Source organism: Suricata suricatta, unplaced genomic scaffold (assembly GCF_006229205.1).
Source record: "Suricata suricatta isolate VVHF042 unplaced genomic scaffold, meerkat_22Aug2017_6uvM2_HiC HiC_scaffold_146, whole genome shotgun sequence".
NCBI lineage: Eukaryota > Metazoa > Chordata > Mammalia > Carnivora > Herpestidae > Suricata > Suricata suricatta.
In genome coordinates, this window is record NW_021858886.1 from 9,022 (window position 1) to 15,920 (window position 6,899).

The 6,899-nt window shown below is 40.8% G+C and overlaps 1 pseudogene; it reads left to right on the forward strand.

The window, feature by feature from the left end:
• The first annotated feature begins 5,495 nt into the window (after nt 1–5,495).
• Nucleotides 5,496–6,579, forward strand: LOC115284671 (annotated as a pseudogene).
• The last annotated feature ends 320 nt before the right edge of the window (nt 6,580–6,899 follow it).

Sequence of the window (6,899 nt, forward strand, 5' to 3'; positions counted from 1 at the left end):
TCTCACAATTTTTATAGATACAGTTGACATATGAACAACATGGGTTTGCACTGTGCAGATCCACTTATATGCAGTTTTTTTCAATAAATACAGTACAGTACTATAAATGCATTTTCTCTTTTGATTTAACAATTTCTTTTCTTTTGATTACTTTCGTGTAAGTCTACAGCATATAATATACATAACATGCCAAATATGTGTTAATTGACTGTTATTGGAAAGGCTTCTAGTCAATAGTAGGCTCTTAGTAAAGTTTTGAGGGAAAGGTCAAGTGATCTCCAGATTTCTGACTGTGTCGGGGTAGGCACCACTTAACCCCTGAATTGTTCAAGGGTCAACGGTATATTCTTCCTCATGACCCAAATGCTCAATGTGGCAAAGAGAACATATTTATTAATAGACCCAAATATATTTGGCTTCTATACACCATATAAAAAGAAATGCCAAAGTATATAAACTTTGGTTTCAGTACTTTGTCTTACTTAGAAATAATCTAGATATTTAATGACTGTGTGTTACTTGTTTTAGCATAGTCCTAAGATTTCAAGTTCCCAAAATGATTTTGGGAACAATTTTCAGGCAAACATACTGTTAATGCCAAACAAGGCTAACTATCATCTCAAGTTATTTCTCTGTTGACTACTTTTATAGTACATGCATGTTAGGCAAATATCACAAAAGCAAGAACATATACAAAGTTAAGTGATTTTTTTTGTTGTTGTTTTACTGATGGTTTTGTTATACATGAAGTAATGGGTATTGAATAATTCTTTTTTTAAGCAACTGATATTTACTGCATTTTACATATACATTTTCCCTTGGATTGAATTTACTATTTCATAATCTTAAATATACAGTAAATATAATATTAACTTATGTGGCTAGAAAGCCCAAATAGCATAAAAATGTTGATGATTCATAAGACACAGCTTTTAAAAAATTCAATCCACAATATTAAACAGGTCTTCATTGCCAAAGGTTAATCTAAATTACACGAACTTGAAAAGTATTTGGGTTAGTTTCTATATTCCTGGAAGTGTTAGGAACATGTAACTTATATAAGAGCTCATTTATCTCTAAATCAATTTGAGTAGAACTCCTTTAAGGGGTTTTATGTATTAATTCATTAATACTTTCCAGAGGTAAGAAAATATTACATATGCATAACATACATATATAGAAATGCATAGTCATACCAATAGACACAGGGAGAGTATAACTTACTATTCTAAAATTTTAGTACACTTTTGTTTTATATTTTTAATTTAAGGGAAAGATTGAAAGGGTGTCTGGGTGGCTCAGACAGTTAAGGGTCTGACTTCCGCTTAGGTCATGATCTCACGATTCATGAGTTCGAGCCGCAGGTCAGGCCATGTGCTGGCTGTCAGCTCAGAGCCTGGAGCCTGCTTTGGATTCTGTGTCTCCCTCTCTCTTTGCCCCTCTCTAGTTTGCACTCTCTCTCTCTCTCTCTCTCTCTCTTAAAAATAAACAAACACTAAAAAGAAAATTTGTTTTGAAAGTGGTAAAAGACAAAGGAAAAGCAGAGGTCATGATGGGAAAAGAGACTTTAGAAGAATCAGATTGGCGAGAGCTTCCTTTTCCCAAAGAGTTCATCGAAGTTCCATATATTTTCCTTGATAATATCATACTGACAAGAAGTAGGTGAACAAAATTTGTGAGTTGCATAGTCAGTGGGAGTTTAAGAAAGGGTTTTCCGTCAACGGAAAAGTTCTCAGGGGAGTATCAGGACCAGAGAGAACAATGAGGTCTCACAAAAACAGGACCAATTTCCAGTCCAGAAACACACTCAAGACAAATAACCAGGAAAAAGCACTAGGTCCAGGAAGTTAAGGAGTAATCCTCACTCAAGACAGAAAGTCATGAAGAAAAGAAATCCAAACCAGCAGATACCTTTCAAGAAAGAAGCCTTGAGTCTCCAACCCAAGTTCTTGCCTGGAAATGTATTCAATCACGTTAACCACAAAATATTTTTTTAAAAATGAAATTTATTCTCAAAGTATAAATATTTTATCTTAATAGAAATATTATTGTGAATGTGGTACAAGATTTGTGGAATTCAAAATGTGGAATTCAAAGTAGAGTTCTAAATCCCACCTTTGTAACACAAGATCTTTTTATAACATAAATCTCTCTAGTTCACTTTCTTTTCAAGGGTCTCTGGGGGCTTCCTATCACAATTGCAATACGATGCAAATTCCTCCCATGTTCTACCAATGCCTGTGCTTGCCTCCTGAATCCTCGCTTCCCACTCTCTCCCTATTGCTTGCTCTTCTAGTCCTACAAGAGTTTTTATAGCTCCTTGAACTTGTCAAGCTTGTTCTTGCCTAAGGGCTTTTATCCTTGTTCTCTTTGCCTAAAATGCTCTTCCCCCCAGACTTTCGATGGCTCTTTTCCCCATTAGTCAATCTCTGCTCAATGTTACCCTCAGGCTCCACCCTCACCCTCTATTTACTTACCTACCTTGGTTTTCTTCATAATACTTACAACTCTGAAATTACCCAGCTAGTGAATTAATTGTATCACTTTCCATTACAATGTATAGTCCAAAAGTGTTGGGGTATTTTCATTACTGTGTCCTGAGCACTTAGAACAGAATCTGGCACACAGCATGCTCTTAGTATACGTATTTTGAAAATAAATAAATGGCTGATGAATGATTTTGCACTTAGTGATTAGTGCATTAGTTTAGAAGAATTAATTCTAGTAAGAGAATTAATTTTCCGTTTTGAGTTATAGTTACACTTAATGCATTCAAATATTTAAATTTTCTCAGGGAAACTTATATTCTAGTCTGTAAATTTCCTGGTAATATTACTTAATAGAGAAAAAGGAACAATAACATGAAGTCCATTGTCAGAAAATATCAAAATGTATGAAGCTCTTTTCTTGTAAGATTAAAGAATTCATATTTACAATTCAGATGGATTATTTGACGTTTCTTAAGTAAAGGAAGCTCAAGTTTGTCTTAGGTTGAAAAATATTAGTTTATATCAGTCCAGAGAACAACTGTTTGCTCAAGTTCACACAGGATTATAATTAAAGGTCACAGGAAAGCTCATTTTCTTTTATTCCTACTTGAAATGAGGGAAATGTCTTAAATTAGGTAGTCTTCTCATATAATTAATCTCTAAAACTCCATTTCTTATAAAAACCTATTTTAAATATTTATATTTTTATTGCATTTATATAAGTGCATTTTTATATAAATGCATTATCTGAGGTCATACTTACATGTACTATATACAGTCATTTTCTTCTTTATATTGTTTAGCTTCTCTTTCCCCCTGTTTAAACAGTTTCTGCTTTGTAACCTGATGTTAACAAATGTGGCTGTGTATGTATTTATGTTACACACATTCACACATGCACACACACGCACACATATACACACATCAGAGGGAGGAACGCAGACCTTGCCAGGAGGAAATATGGTGACCTTGAAGATGTGTAATGGGACCTCCCATTGTGAATAGATGGGACCCCACAGAAACCTTGCCCTAAATCTGCTGTCTGTGATGTTTGGACCTATGGAGGCCAGATGTGCTGTTCTCTCACTTCTATCAGTGGTGAGTAGTATTTTAGAAAGGTGAGGCCTTGGCTGAGAGAGCCATATTAAAGTTAGTAGAGAGTAGTTTGTCTGAGGCCTTGTCAGGTTTGAATATTCGTATTTTGACAGAGAGTGGAGGGTACTCTACCACAGAACAAAGGACGGCCTCACACAACTCAGTACTCCCTTCCAAATGTTAGCTCCAATAGGCTCTTGGACATGGTGGCTATAAGCAGCAGCATCTTATTTCTCCAATAGCATCCAGGAGAGGTGAGAACCTTGATCAGAAGGGGCAAAATCAGGTCAGTAGAGGGAGGAAACCCAAGCTCCACCAGTCAAGATATGGATTTTGAGTGAGGCCACAGCCTTACCTTGCTTATGCTGCCAGCTCTCAGAGGCTCTGAGACAAGGTGTATGCATGTGATGGACCCTCACAGCTGCCTGATATCTCAAGGAAGTGAGTAGCTTCGTCTGAGGAGGCCACACTCAAATAAGCAGGGAAAGGGGGCCCAAGCAGTGGCAAGATTCAAGGTGAGGACTCTTAAGAGAGGACTCAGGGGAACTTTCAGCATAGAGGGTTGCCAGGCACTGCCATGCCCCCACTGTTAGCCCCGACACACTCCAGGCAGGAGTATCAGACAGACTCATTCCTTACCTCTTGATGCATCATATGGACATGGAAATTTTGGCATGAGGAACTCATCATTAGTTCTGTGAAACAGAGAGCTCAGGCCCAGACAGGGCAAGAATATACATTTTGAAGGGGACTAAGGGTACCTGCCATCCTAGGACACAATGGGCCCCACAGAATTCAGTCTTAACATGCTCTCAGCCTGGGAAGTTGAGGCATACTTAGCCATGTGTGATGGGGGTTAGTTTTCCAGTCATCCATCTGAGTGGGTGGAGGAGGGGACTTGTCAGAGAAGTAAGAATCTTATTCTGCAGGGGCCTGGCTCAGTACATAACAGAAAAGAGTGCCAGGGCCTGCAAGGCATCAAGCTGATGATTAAGAGGGGAGATTTAGGGGCCCATCCACTCCTCCACATAGAGGGAGATTCAAGACTGCTTTGTCCCTTTTAGCCTTGTGAGGCCCCAAACAGAGAGACTGGATGTGCTGTATCTAGACTTCCATCTTGAGATGCTAAAAGTGGTGAGGTTCTCTCTGAGGGGTGTAACCTCAGTTTAGCAGAAGAAGTAACAGGCCCAACTAGGCATCAAGAAGAGGACTCTGAGGGAAGGCAGAGGGGATCTCCTACTCCAGAGAAGATTCTCAGAAACTCATTCTTACTTTCAGTCCTAAGAAGCCCCACGCAGGGCCTTCAGGTAGATAATCCCACTTCTTTATATCTTCTTTGGGGTCTCAGGAAATGGGGATCTTGGCTTGAGGGTACCTCTTACCCTAGAACACAGGAGACTCTGCTTGCCATCTGTATCCAGAGGTGCCCCCTCAATTCCTTTTACAGGGGCTCCGGGAACTGGGTGGTGAAAGCCTTGTTCTAAAGCACATGTTCTCCAGTAAGCAGAACAGTGGGGTACCAGGCAGTGCCAGGATTCAAGATATAGACACTGAACATCTACTAAGGGATCTACTCATGCCAGAACAGAGGGGAGCCCATAGTGCCTGACCCAATCTGCCTATAGTCAATCCCAAAATCCTAGGCTTTCTAGGTTGGTTACAACCTAGGGAGCTTTTTCATTTCCTCTGAGATGATCTTATGGGACAAGCTGACCCAAAGTCCAGAAGCCTATTGGGGCCCTAGAGCATCCCCTAAAGAGGAGACTTGTAAGTCAGCCTTTGTCCAGAGCTGCCAAAAGTACATTTCTCTGCTAAGGCCACTGCCCCCCTCCCTCTCTCCCCAGGCCTATGGTACCCCATCTCCCACCATCCCGCTCACACTTTTATTTGCTGCTACCAACTAGAGTTATCATGCCTTGCTCTCCAAAGTGTCTGTGTCTCACATTTGAGCTAGACTTGCAGGCCTAAAATGAGATGCAGGGCCTGGTGGTGGCCCATGTTCTCATACCTGGGGAAGAGGAGGAGACTTCCTCCATTTCCTCTTGCTCTTTCAACTTCTCCTACCCTTCTACCTCGTCTTCCCTGCCTTCCTCTCCTGTAATCCCAGTTTCCCAAAAGGAGAAGGAGATGGAGGCCAAGGAGGAGGAAGAGCCTGAGGAGGAGCCTGCCACAACATTGAGTCCTCCCCAGAGCCCTCAGGGCTCTAGCTTCTTCTTCTCCACATCATGGAGCACATCAGATGGAGGCACCAGCAGCCAAAAAGATGACACAAGTTCCCTGCAGACCTCAATAGACACCAAATCTTTCCCTAGAGACCCACTAGATGAGAAGGTAGCTGACTTAGTGCATTTCATGGTCTTCAAGTATCAGCTGAAGGAGCCCATCACAAAGACAGAAATGCTGAAAGTTATCATCAAAAGGTATAAGAAATCCTTCCCTGTGATCTTTAAGAAAGCTTCTAAGTGTTTGGAGGTGATCTTTGGCATTGATGTAAAGGAAATGAATCCATTATCATCCACTCCTATGCCCTTGTCAACTCACTAGACTTCCTCACCCATCATAAGATGCTTAATGACAACCAGAACATGCCTAAAAACAGTCTCCTGATAATTATCCTGGGTGTGATCTTCATGGGGGGAACTGCACCCCTGAGGAAGACATCTGGGATTTCCTGAATATGATAGGAGTGTACACTGAGAGGGAACATTTCATTTATGAGGAGCCCAGGGAACTCATCACCAAAGATTGGGTTCAGGAGAATTACCTGGAGTATCAGCAGGTGCCTAATTATGATCCTCCATGCTATGAATTCCTGTGGGGTCCCACGGCCCATGCTGAAACCAGCAAGATTAAAGCTCCGGAATTTTAGGCCAAGGTCAAAGAGACTAACCCCACTTCCTTCTCATACTGGTATTGGCATTTGACACATGAGAAAGAGAGGGCCCAGGCCAGAATTGGCTCCATGGATAATACTACTGCCATGTTCATTGCATAGCATTGGTCAGCATCTTCTCTTGCCCCAACTGAAGAGTGAGCCTGAATCATCACTCTGTATTTGAAGAAGGCAGTCTTGGTTTTGAGTAAAGGAGAGTCAGGATCAGGCTGGGGAGAACACAGTGCACAACAACTTTGTGTTCCTGTCCTGCATAGGTGATGTGGAGGTTTATCTTTTTTTCTTTTGATATTTTTCAAATGTCCCTTTAAAAATCTATTTTAATGTTTATTTGAGAGAGAGAGAGAGAGAAAGAGAGAGAGAGAGAGAGAAAGAGAGAGAAAGAGAGAGAGAGAATATGAGTGAATGGGTGGGGGAGAGGC